We start from the raw sequence: 13543 nt of genomic DNA on the forward strand, positions 1-13543 counted from the left end.
GAATAGCTCATTGGAAAGCTTGGTGAGTCTACTTTTTGGGAAAACTTGAATTTTTTGATTTAGAGTCCATTTGCCCCTCCAAAAATGAAATCTCCCAAGACTGCTTCCTGTGTGGCAAAAAAGTGGCAGAGAGGGCACTTTTTGGGTGTTTTTGGCACTTTTGGAGGTCTAGAACTTGTCAAAATTTCTCGGCCATTTTTTAGAAGGCATAAATTTTCATGATGATTCCAAAAATGCAAACCTTTTTGTAAATGGATGCCCCCAACAAAAGCGTAGCGCCGGTTGCGCTATGCACCTGCTAAAAAAACCTGTTTTTTGCATTAAAAATTTCCAAAATGACAAAAATTACTCCAAATTTCTTGAAATTTTGCATGAGTGATCCTTGTTAGGCACTTTTCTAGACAAATGATTCTTCAGCCAAGATCTTGAGTTTATCTTGCCCTTTCTTGTTCCTCGAGACTCTTCTTAGCTTGGCTTTTAGCCTCTTTATCCTTGCATTACAAATCTTGTTCCGGGTTAGGTAGTGGTAGGCTAAGTGACGAAGCATTTTCTTATCTTTGTTTGCCTTCTAAAGCAACCTCTCCAAGTGCATATTCATCTTCTCCAACCAAGAATCCTTGTCATTCTCTATCTCTTGTTCAATGGAAGTCAAAGTGACATGGTCCTCTTTGTCATTTTGCCTCTTTAGTTTCAACATTTCTAGCTCCATTAGGCTTTGCTTATCCTCCAACCGTTTGTTCTCTTTCTTGTTAGTCATATATATCATTCTCGTGCATCTTCTCTTTGCATTTTATTTTCTTCTTATGTCTCTCCATGGAACTATCACTGAGTGTCTCTTCCTCGTAGTCATATTCACTGTCTCTTTCCATTATTTTCCCTTGGTTTTGAAAAATGCGATTATATGCGAATAGTTTGTGGATAATAGTATGGAATAGGATGGAGGAATGGAATGGGCAGAGTGTATGGGGGAGGGAGTGTGGAAATGTATGTGTGAACAAGGTTTAGGGATGTGAGTAGGGTTTAGGGAGTGAGTAGGATAAAGTGTGTAGGGTTTTAGGGAGAGTGTGTAGGGTTTGGGAAATTTTTATGTGAAAGTGGGATTTAGGGAGAATATATGAGGGAATGTTTGGGAAATTTATATAAGGGAATGGGGTTTAGGGGACAGCAAATGGATGAGGGAACTTTAAAAGTTATGAGACAGTTTAGTGAAAACTAGGGTTTGACTTCATGAGTAAAAGAGTCACCAAAGATTGATGCAAAACTCTTTTCAACAAAAAGGATTGATTTACTTACTTGCCAAGAGGTAACTTGAGAGATTTGAAACAAATTGAGTGATTATGGACCGTTTTGGGGCTTGGCTGCCAAGTGTGTAGCATCTGCCAGGTGCATAGTGCCAGTGCAAATTAACAAAGCAAAACCTTGCCAGGTGCGTAGCACCTCCCAAGTGCGTAGCACCTTTTTGCATACTAGTTTGGAGGCCTTCCCGGTGTCAAAATTGGGCGCAGGATAGTTCGTTGGAAAGAATATCGAGTCTACTTTCTAGAACATCTTTAATTTTCCAATTTGGAGGTCATTTTTACTATCAAATGTTAAATCTCCCAATACTGGTCATAATGTGAAAAATGAGGCTGACTAAATGCAGAGTGTTGTTGCAGTCAACTTTTGAAGGTATTCCTCAACTCCAAATTGAACTTATGATAACTCATTGGAAATATCTCTCTGTCTAGATATCATTTAAATCATCAAGCAAGTCATTTGGTCAACCAGGCTAGGAGAAATCTTGATTTTCCCAAGGCCACTTCAGAGGTGCAACAACCCTCCTGAGGCAACTTTATTTTTGACATTTCTCTAAAACCATGACACTTGTGTAAAAAATGAAGGATTTTTTTCTTCCTTGGCCTATTGTGGACAAAAACCTCTCTCACTTTTTCCAAATTCATTTTTCCTTGCTCAGAAACATCATTTGAATAAAACCTATCCCGATGTGTGGAGCAGGGGATTTGTTGAAATGAAGTGAAATGAAGGGGATAAGGGGCTTCTAAATTCTCGAGAAAATTTTGGGAAGTAGGGAGGGATGTTAGGAAATAGAGTAAGTGGAACTTCAAAGATTGAGCGAGGGGAAGGGGTCCAAAAGGGAAAAACACAGGCCTAGCCTAGAAAATTGTCAAATTGTAGCAAGAACTAGGGTTTGTGGGAAAATGAGGAATTTGAGGGATATCAGTGATGAGAAGTGTTTAATAAGGTACATTAAGGATAGGGGAAGGTGTATGAACATTAGAACACAAGTTTTGTTGATGATTTGACCATCCAAGAGAAATTACCTTCAAAACCCTAAGAGAGGGAAATGAGCCTTACCCAAGTACAACTGAAGCACGAACAAGGTGTAAAATGACCCATTGGAACCTGAAATGATGATGATAACTCTTCGAATGATGGTACACTCAGTTGAATGGTGACATGGACTGAAACTTGGAAAACTCTGGAAGGAGTGAAAATAAACCCTAGACCTAATACCTAGAGACCAAATTTTACTTGAAGACTCACTGAAATGACAAAATTTGACTTTGACACCCTAAGACCACTTTGTAAGAGCATTTTTGATCACTGGAGGAAGGATTTGAAGACTGACACTAACAAAACCTCCACAACTTGGACCTCGGTTGGTGCAATAAATTGGAGAGGCTGCCAGATTCTTTTGGCAGCATGACGAACCTCCACAGCTTGGACCTGAGTGGGTGCTATCAATTGGAGAGGCTACCAGATTCCTTCGAAAGCTTGACGAACCTCCAGTATGAAGCTTTCAGTGTCCATGAAATTGGAGAGATTGCCAGATTCCTTCGGTAGCTTGACGAACCTTCACAGTATGGACCTATATGGATGCACTTAATTGGAGAGGCTATCAGATTCCTTCGGCAATTTGTCGAACCTCCACCAAGTGGACCTGCATGGGTGTTGTTAGTGTCAGTCTTTGCAGCCTTCCTCCAGTGATCAAATATGCTCTTACAAATGATTTTAAGGTGTCAAGGTCAAATTTTGTCATTTCAGTGAGTCTTCAAGTAAAATTTGGTCACTAGGTATTAGGTCTAGGGTTTGCTTTTACTCTTGTCAAAGTTGTCCAAATGCCGGTCCATGTCACTATTCAACTAAGTGTACCATCATTCAGAGGGTTTTCATCATCATGTTAGGTTCCAATGGGTCATTTTACACCTTTTTCATGCTTCAGTTGTGCCTAGGTAAGGTTCATTTCCCTCTCCTAGGGTTTTGAAGGCAATTTCTCTTGTATGGTCAAATCATCAGCAAAACTTTTATCCTAATGTTCATACAACTTCCCCTATCCTTAACGTACCTTATTAAACACTTCTCATCACTGATGTCCCTCAAATTCCTCATTTTCGCACAAACCCTAGTTTCTTGCTACAATTTGACAATTTTCCAGGCTAAGCCTGTGTTTTGCCCTTTTGGACCCCTTCCCCTCACTCGATCTTTGAAATTCCACTTTCCCCTGCTTCCTAACATCCCTCCTTACTTTCCAAAATTCTCTCAAGAATTTAGAAGCCCCTTATCCCCTTCATTTTGCTTCATTTCGACAAATCCCCTGTTACACACATCGGGATAGGTTTTACTTCAATGATGTTTCTGAGCAAGAAAAGATGAATTTAGGAAAACTGAGAGAGGTTTTTGTCCACAATAGGCCAAGGAAGAAAAACCTCCTTCACTGTTTACATAGTGTTAGGTTCCTATACCAATAGGTGTCATATTTCATGATTGACTGTTAAAATGCCAAATATGTTCATCCTTTCCATGCTACAAAGGTTCCATATTTTCAAAAAATCAAAGAAATTAAAATATGAAAAGAGGGTATGCCTTAAAAGAAAAGTCAAAGGGCAAAAAGAATGAATTGGTCAAAAAGAAAGAAAATGAACCCCAAAGAAAAGACCAAGGAAGTTTGCTAGTCCAAAATGCCATTGCTATCCTATTTTTGCAAAGAAGTTTAAAATGTGCAATCAGTGACTTCTGTCACACTTGATGGATAGCCAAACAGATTAATCTTGGTCTCTCCATGTTTAAATTTCTTGTTTTAGAGATAGAGATTGAATTCTGTTCAAACAGTTTAAGCTTGGCAGATCAATAGTTAGGTAGAGAAGAAAGGGAGCTCAACAGCTAAATCTGAGCCCCTGGAAGAGATAAGGGCAGACTTAGATAGGAGGGCAGTTAAAATAAAACAAGAGAGAAAGGGTTTGCTAGTTCAAATGCACCCAAGGAAAAAGAAGAAAAAATGTTAGGTGTATTAGGCTGGGTAGGCAGTTTTGATGTTGCAGAAGTAGGTCTGTGAACAATTTTTGTTTTAAAAAATGATGCATCCCATGGATATCATAAGTACTATGGCAAGGTGATTGCAAAACAGTTGAAGCATGACTAATTTCCCCTCTCATTTCTCCAAGAACATTTATTAATTTCCCCTCAAGGACATTGGGATCTGCTCAGTGGTCCTAGTTCACTTCATTTTATGAGAAAGACTAAGTAAAGATTTGTGTTTACTTAGGCAAAGGAAGCCACATTTCTTGTGTAAAAATACTTTCCTTCCATTTTACTAGGTTTTCCAAATCCATAATTTGGATACCTTTCACTCCCCTAAGCCTATGTTTCACCTTTTACTTAGTGATTTGGGTTTGAAGATATTTCTCATTTTAACCTATTAACACTATTATATAACTCCTATATAATGTTTCCCCACCCCTATTATATATAAAATACACAAAACCCCAAAGTTTTAATACTCTGCCCCGGGCTTGATTAAAGCCATATGTTAATGTTTTAGGGGGTCTAAGGTTTATCCGAAACCTTGTGGACAACCCTCCCCGCATGTGCATACAAACCATGGATTTCATTTAACATTTGTTTAAATGAATAACCAAACCAGAACATTTGCCCAAAGTCTAAATACAAGCAAAAACATTACAAAACGTTAAATATTAGCGCACGGGTCCCATACTTTAGCCCTCCGCCTATTTTGTTTGCCACCGTCCATTGGATCATAGCATGTAGATCCAACGACCCATACGAATATCGCGACCCCTCCGATGACCGAACGTTAGCCTCCGGGAAAATGGAAGTTTTGCCATCATACAAGATCTACGTGTCGCCGCCTGGTTTTATCGCGTCCCCTCCGCCCAAAACCGCCATTGTCCAAAAGCGATGCGATAATACCATATACCGCCCCCGTTTCCCACCGCTGACGTCGTCACCCACACCATCTGCCACCTCACCACTCTATCATCCACCGTTTCCACCACGTCACCGCTAAGTCAGCTTCCGTACCCCCGCTACATGACAAAGATTACGTCATGCTGACGTCACCCGACCAAAGCGTGCCAAAAACCTGCCAAAATCAAATTTTTGTTAAAAAGGCATTAAACGTCGTTTTTCGTTCATTTCTGTTTGTTTCTTCTGCGCGACTTTTGCATGCTTTTTTACGTTCAAAGCGGCATTTCCACTGCACAGTCCGCCACCCAGAGAAATTGACTCCACAGCGCGGCCCCTCAGCTCGGTCTGCCTCCTACATTTTGCACAGGGCGTCCATTAAACAGGTATTTACCCGAGTTCTGCTCCTAAACCCTGTTTTTCCAAGTTTTTCTCTGTAAAATTGCCCGGAGAACCAAAATTCGAATTAAAATCATGGTGCTGCCTTCAAACCTCTGCATCATAGCCACTGTTTTACCCATTTTTTCCAAGAAATCCCGTGAACTCTGTCTCCCTCTGGAAATTCGCCCACCAAGCTAAAATTAAACCGATCTCGGCCTATAAAACTCTCTGAGAAACCTCCCAAACTATTATTTTACCCACTGTCGCTGCATAAATCCCACAATTCAAATTCAAAAATCACCAAAGAATGTATAATGGAGGCTCCAGTGGCCCTGAATGTTGCCCCCCTCAATGCACCACACAAGGAATTGGAATGGTTGCCCCTTGCTGACATAGATTTCCAGATTAATGCCTTAATTGGTGACAAGCCTCACCTTCAAGCTTTTTGTGAAATTAGGAATAGATATCGCAACAATACTGATGTCTATGGAATTTGGGAGTCCAACTTGCCTATGTACTACCTCCCCTCAGCAAATGTGCTTCCTGATCTCATCCATTTATGCTGTGCCAATTATGACCCCACTCAAAGAGCAGTTTTGGCTCCATCTGGGACTTTCTTGTTTCACATTACCCCTCAATCCATAAATGAGATGTTGCACTTGAAGCCAACTCAGCCTCTGGCCCCTCTCTCCATGGAATTCTTGTTGACCAAGGTGCCAAACTGCCCAGTTCAGAGATAACCAGAATAGCTCAATTATTCATGAAACCAGATCGCCAGCCTAGGCAGCCACCTCCTTATAATCAGGTCTAGTTCAATGAAGCTGGAACATTCATTACTGACATGATTTCTTACATCTTGGGATTTAAAACCAGTGAGCATATTGATGAGACTATCTTAGTTTTTATGTCCATGTTTACTCCAGGACAGCCCCATGTTGTCCAATATGATTATGCCACCTTCATTTCTAATAAGATCCATGAGCAATTCATGAGCCTGGACAGAGAAAGAGTGTTCAAATACACATCATACATATATCATTTGTTGCTGTACAATCAACCAGATAGTTTTCAAATTCCCCTTAGAAAATTGGATCTCAAGGGAGAGCGAAGGTCTGTAATTTTCTAGACCTCAGTATTCCATGAAGTCCATAACTCCCCTTATACATATTGTGAGTTCATTGACTTGTTTATACATCCAGCCTCTTCTTTATTGATGACATCTCCTCTTGCCAAACTCTCTAGTGAAATGCAGAAAATTTTACATCTCTCAAAGGGCTACAACATAGGTGACTGGTACTTTTACCATAATCACACTGAGATCCGGATATATGGCTGTGATTTGTGCCCCTATAAGCTACCAAAATATGTGCCTATGAGACTATTTGCCCTAGAATACTTCAGACAATTTATTAGTTCAGATTTGACTCATTTCTATGGTGCTAGGAAAAAGGCACAGCTCAAAATAAGAAATCAATTGGGCCCTTTTATCTTCAATAAAAGGGAAGCCTGGGAGGAGGCTGATAAGATTTTAGGGGAGCAACTTAAGCTGAAACAAAGCTTTTATTGGGCACCATATGACCCTGAACATTTCATAAGTTATAGAAAAGTGAAAAACAAGCTTACAGCATATGTTCACCATAAAATCCCTGAAATTCAACAATATGCTAACCAACAAGAATGGGTAGAAGGCACATTAGTTGAAGAAATTACTGAGGAAGAGAAATTGGAAAAAGCCATGAAAGAGCTTGAAAAAACGCTTGACCTGGACTCTTTTGGACAGGTATCCTTCAAACTGCCCCAGCACACAGGAGGTGATACATCTTTTGTCGGGACTTCTCAGCAGCCCACACAAAAAGCTAGCACAGGGTTAGCAAAGGGCAAAGAGGTAATAGGTTCAGAATAGGACATAATGACAGACTAGCTAGCCGCATCAAAGGAACAAGGCCAAGGGCAGGTCCCCCTAGCTCAGACAAAAGCACAAGAAATCCCTATACTACAAACTCCTCTAAATGAGGAGAGAGGCAAGAAAAGGGACAGGCAAGAAGACACACCGATCAACGGTCCTGAAGAGCAACCAGGGGAGAAAAGGCAGAGATTGAACCCCCTATCAGAGGAGGAATTTATTCAGGAGACCACAGACAATTTAAGGGAAGAAAGAGCAGTCAGTCAGGATACATCTCCGGTCACAGAAACATCAGCCAGTTCACACAGGCAGGAGATTGGAAGACAACATAGTGTGGAATTCTCTTCTGCCAGGCAACAAAGTAAGCAAGGCTCTGACATTAAGAGGACATTTACTGAAATAAAGGCAAAGAATGAGCCAATAAGAATTCAACTTTATAATCACTTGCTGAAGATGGCCCCCACAAATCAACAAAGGTTAATGTCAGCATATGACATTCAAGAAGTAAAGATGATCTTAAGTCACTTCAAGCCCAAAATGCAGCAACCATAGTCAGTTGCTGATTACATCAGGACCAATCTGGAAGTATTAGCCAAAGACATCCAGCCGATGGACCAAATTGAATTACATAAGCAAACCGGAAAAATGGTATACTCCACATTGGTAACTAAGCCATTGCTGGCCCACAAATTGCAGAATTCTTTAAATAACACCTCTGCCCAATTGGAGTTGGAAAAAGCTTCCTCTTTAGCCAAGGATAACAGAATTAAGTCCTTGGAAGAGATTATCATAGAGCTGGGACATGATCCCAAGGATCCCAAAGGCATCCAAGCATTAATAAAAAAGAAGGAAGAAGATATTGCAGCTCTCAGGAAACAGCTTAAGCTGCCCATCACCATGCATCCTCAAACTACAGAGATTGTTGAGAAGAAATCATAGGAAGATTCAATGGACCTGCTAATGAAAATGAATTAGAGATTGGCAGAAACAGAGAAGGCATTGGAGGAAGCACTACAAGGAAAACAGGGAGAGTTGGCCTCTCAGCCATCACAAACAGCTCCAATAGTTACAACTGCTCCTTCTACAGTCACAACAACAGTCCCTCCTACTGTCCCGACATCAACAGCACCAAGCACTTCAACAACAACAACAGCAGGCAGCAGCACTACCATGACTATTGAGCAACTGATAAAGGCTATGGAGGATTTAAAACTCCAAGTATTAGAATTAAAGGATGCCAAAGAGCAATTGGCCAAGTTGGAAATTAGTTATGATAAATCTAAAATGACAGTGGCAGAAAAAACAAGGGAGGTAAAAGCATTGGAAAATAAAGTAAAGGCATTGGAAAAGGACCTCTTATTAGACAAGCCTCTGAGAGAAATCAGGAGCATTCTGTGGGCCAACATTGGCCAATCCATCACTGATATGTGGACATCAATACAAATAATTCATGAACAAATTGATTTGGTGACAATAGCTCAAGAAGAAATTCAAAAGGCTTGGGATTCATTGGGACACATGCCCGAGCAGGCCAATAGGCTAATACAATTTTTGAACACCCATACCAAGGAACAACTGGCAGAACTAGATATCAGGGACAGGACCAGCAACATCCTAACAATTAAAAGAGTACTGACAATGAGGAACTTCATACAAAATCTGTAAAGGAAGTGCCAGGAAATGCAAATGGAGATAGACGCTTTCACAAAGAAGTTTACAACTTTGGAGGAAAAGGGTCTGCCCAGTTTATTAACTGATGACCATAGACTGATGACAAATGTAGATTATGTATACGGGTTGAATAGATATGTGGATAGCCAAACCACAGCATCATCAAGTTCTGCAGGAGAAAAGGCACTCCCATCTGGACAAAGCCTATATGACAATTTGGAAAATCTGTTTTTTTTTTAACATGAAGTGAGGCATCTTTTCACAGTCCAGCCCACTTTCTTTAGGTACACGGATGCAGATGAGACTCTGATAAAAATGTGCAGGCACTAATTATCAACTGATCAGTGGTGGCAGAGTATGCTCGAAATTTTGTAGGGCGGACTTCAAAGTTTTGTTAATTTTTCCAGAACATAACAGATGCCATAAAGTGTAGAAAAGAGCAGATAAAAAATCGCGTTGGGCTGCAGTCAATTAAAGCGCAGGAAAAAATACCCGAGAAAGCAACGCCAGCAGTGCGGAAGTTCACTAAAGTATCCATCGGTTGACTTGCTGAGCAAGTAATCAATGCATCTCACCAACAAAACGGCCAACATAGCATTTTCTTACTTCTGCATTCATTTCTCTCTGTTCCCAAGAGCATTTATTCCTTCTGTAGAGTTGGTGAAAGAAGTTATTGCAAGATATTATCTCCTTTGAGATATTTTGTAAACACTTTTGTACAAATACCTCCCCAAGCTAAGTATTAGGGGTTGGTGATATCATTCTGAAACTGCGCTGTAAATTTGAGAACTCTTCTGAATAAAAGATTGCTAGAATGCTTTGCTGATGAACTCTCTTGTTGTGGAATTAATGGCAGAAGAATATGTTACAGAATTCGCGAATTACCTCATGGATCAATAAGTCTTTTTTAACTCTTGTTTTACTGTTTCCGTGTTTTATATATCATTTACATATCATACTCTAAATTGCAGGAAAAAAGAATAGCTCAGAACTTACTTGACTGTACTCCGTGTTCAATTCCTGTTATTTTTATGTTTTCTTCAGGACTAGCATAAGCAGGAATTATTAACTGCTCCTGTTTCCCTAGTTCTTACACCTTGAATATAAACAAGGAATTCTTAACTGCTCCCTGGTAATATTGATACACTTTCCCTCTGTTATCATGATGAATGATTCTTAGTTGCCCTTCACCCCCTAACTCCGTTTCACCTGATTCTAGCTTGAAAATTGTTCCATGGTTAATTACCTTGCTCTGTAATACCCCCTTCTATCAAATAAACCATATCCAAAAAGTCTTCTTCATTGACTCCATTAACCCAATGGTCTGAACTTCTCATAATTTGCACCGCTATCCTATTAAAGGTAACCATCCAAAAATCAAACAAATACTTGTACTTCATAACTATCCTAACATATAGCAAAAAAAAGCTAAATAATAAAGAGAGAGCCCTCTCTGGCTGTAGATTGGCTAGAATCTGCATCTAAAAGATTGGTTAGTGGTTACCTCGGCAGTATTCCCCTTTCCCACAGCTTTTGGCGAACAACCTGAGTGATAACATCATTGGTGACTCCACTGGGGACCTGAATGAATATTTGTTATTGTTGTCTGTTTTCTAAAGCTACAGATGGAGCCTGAAGTTAGCCAGGTAGCCTTTGAAACTGTTTTTGCTATGCAATTACAGGAGTAAATAAAAGATACTTTAGTCAATCTCCAGTCTAGATTTAGGCTTTAAACAGCTGTCTCAAAAATTTGATCAGTTTACTTTTTTGATTTCAAAAGATCTTCAGGAAATTTCAAGGCTCTCACAATTCATAATTTCCTAGGAAGATATTGTCAAAAACTTGTATCCTTCAAATACTTCTAGAAAACACCAAAAATAGATTCAGAAGCTGGCTCCAAAGAAGAAAGTCCGGTTCACTAGATCAAATCCAGATCCGAATCCTCCAGCTATATTTGAAAATCCTAACTTGATCTCTAAGAACCTTAGAAGACAAGAGAGTTTAGAAAATTCTGCTGATTTAAACTTTGATACATTTCAGCAAAACTTTACCCAATCTGAGCTTACTCCCGAAAAAGTAGCAGTCCTTTCTACTGTTACTGCAACTTCTTCTAGTTCAACATCATCACTTCAAAACATCTTTTCCACTCCTCCATCCACTGCCCTTATCTCAGCTGTTATCCCTGTGTTTCCAGCTGTCCCATTTATATCTGTTAATATGGCAAACCGATATGCTCCCTTGCAGTTTCCTGCAAATCCAGGTGCTATGCCCCAAGATTATCAAAGCAAGATCACCTATTTTGATGGTAATGGCACCTACACGGCTCAACAACCTACTAAGAAAATGATGGATTATTTTGAGAACTATGAGATTGATGATAATGATGTCAGAATGAAAATCTTTGTTCAGAGCCTAACCGGTGATGTAAGGACCTGGTTTAGGGCACTCCCTATAAACACAATTGCTGATCCAGATGCCCTTTACCAACCTTTTTGAACAGATGGGAAAAGAAGAAAGACCCATTACATATCCTATCAGAATATGAAAGCCTGAAAAGGGGCCCACAAGAAACTGTCCAGGACTACTGTGCCCGATTCAATAATGTGTATAATGCTATTCCCCAGAACCTTAGACCTCCCCCAGACTTGGCCTTGATCAAATTCCCTGATGGATTTGATTCTGACATGGCATATCAGCTAAGGGAAAGAGCTCCTCCAAGCTTAGAAGACATGCAGAGTATAGCTGTTAGTGTAGAGGCCAATCTTATTTCTAAAAGAGCTCGAGCAAGAGCTGAAAGAAGGACTCCCTTCAAAGAAGAGCCTTCTGCACTTGAGCAGAAACTAGATGCAATTATCCAAGGAATGAATAGATTGGGTGACAGAGTAGAAACCACTGAAAGGAAATCCTCTTGGGAAGGTCAACCAAGTAACACCGTAAGAAATCCAAACTTTAGGAAAAATCAAAATCCTAATACCGGGAAAGCTAGTCCTGACCAAAATATTAGACCTCCATTCCAAGAAAACTATGCTGAAGCTTCAACCTCTAGTGAGCCAACAAAGGATACTCAGATTAATTAGATGGGCCTAAACAGTGAGCATCAAATCTTTTTAACCCAGAGTGACCAAGAGGCTCATACTTTCAACCAATTTCAAACCAAATCGGGAGAATCATTTGATTTCAGAGAGGGATACAATGCAACTGTCTATGAGGTTCATAAACAATACAAATTGAGAAGTAGAACAATAGATGTGCCTGAACCCAACAAGCAGAAAGATACCAAGCAGCCTAAAAAAGCAAAGGATAAAACTTCCCCTACAGAACTCCCTGCTAGAAAAGACCTCAACCCAAAAGAGCCCATGGTTGAGGACATATCAGACTTACAGCCATCAAATAATCAGCCATCCACCTCCTTTCCTCCAAAAGAAAATGCAAATAGATCTCCTGAAATTGACTTCAAAGCAGATTTAGTTCATAACAACACTCCTGATAGAGAAAAAACCACTGAAAACACAGCAGAAAAGGAAAATCTTGCTGCCCAGAATGCAAAAATTCAAGTGGAAAAACCTTTCAACCTAGAAACCGAAATAGGCAAGTTAAAAATAGCCATTCCACTGTCCGAATTGGCTAAACATGAGGTTTATAGAGAAAAAATCAGCAGGTCACTTCAAATATCAGAGAATAGAGACGCAGTGAATGTCTTAGATGACCAACCAGAATTGATTTTTGGCCCTGAAGTAAATGGTAAATCAATAGATGGAGGAGTTCCTCCATTCTATGTAAGTTTAAACATCCATGACAAAGTAATTCACAATCCAATGTTTGATTCGGGAGCTTCCTATAATCTGATGCCTAAGTCTGTGATGGAAAAGTTGGATCTAGATATCACAAGGCCACATAAAGACTTGTTTTCATTTGATTCTAGCCAGGTTAGTTGTCTAGGCCTAATCAAAGATTTGTGTGTATCTCTAGTACAATACCCTGCTAAAACAATTTTGATGGATGTGGTGGTAGCTGATATCCCACCTAAATATGGAATACTCTTGTCCAGATTTTGGGGGGCAAAGCTCCAGGGATCTTTACAATTAGATATGTCATATGCTACCATCTCGGTCTTTGGCCAGCCAAAGAGACTGTACCAGGAAACATTGATGAAATATGTGGTCAGCAGTTAAGAGAAACCCCAAAATTTCCCCATTTATTCCATGCATTCTGATATGGATTCTTTCATCCTATGCAATGCTGAAATTTGTCCCAAAATTGATGACAAGGTTCTAGAACCAGCACAAGGAAGAAGCATAAATGAAGAATCTACTGCTCAAGATCTAGAAATTGTTGAAGTAATTGATGAAACAAACACACAAGGCAAACCATATGAGTTACAAAATC

This window comes from Pinus tabuliformis, chromosome 2_1, assembly GCF_031772625.1.
Source record: "Pinus tabuliformis cultivar Carrire ecotype Pingquan chromosome 2_1, CPIR1, whole genome shotgun sequence".
NCBI lineage: Eukaryota > Viridiplantae > Streptophyta > Pinopsida > Pinales > Pinaceae > Pinus > Pinus tabuliformis.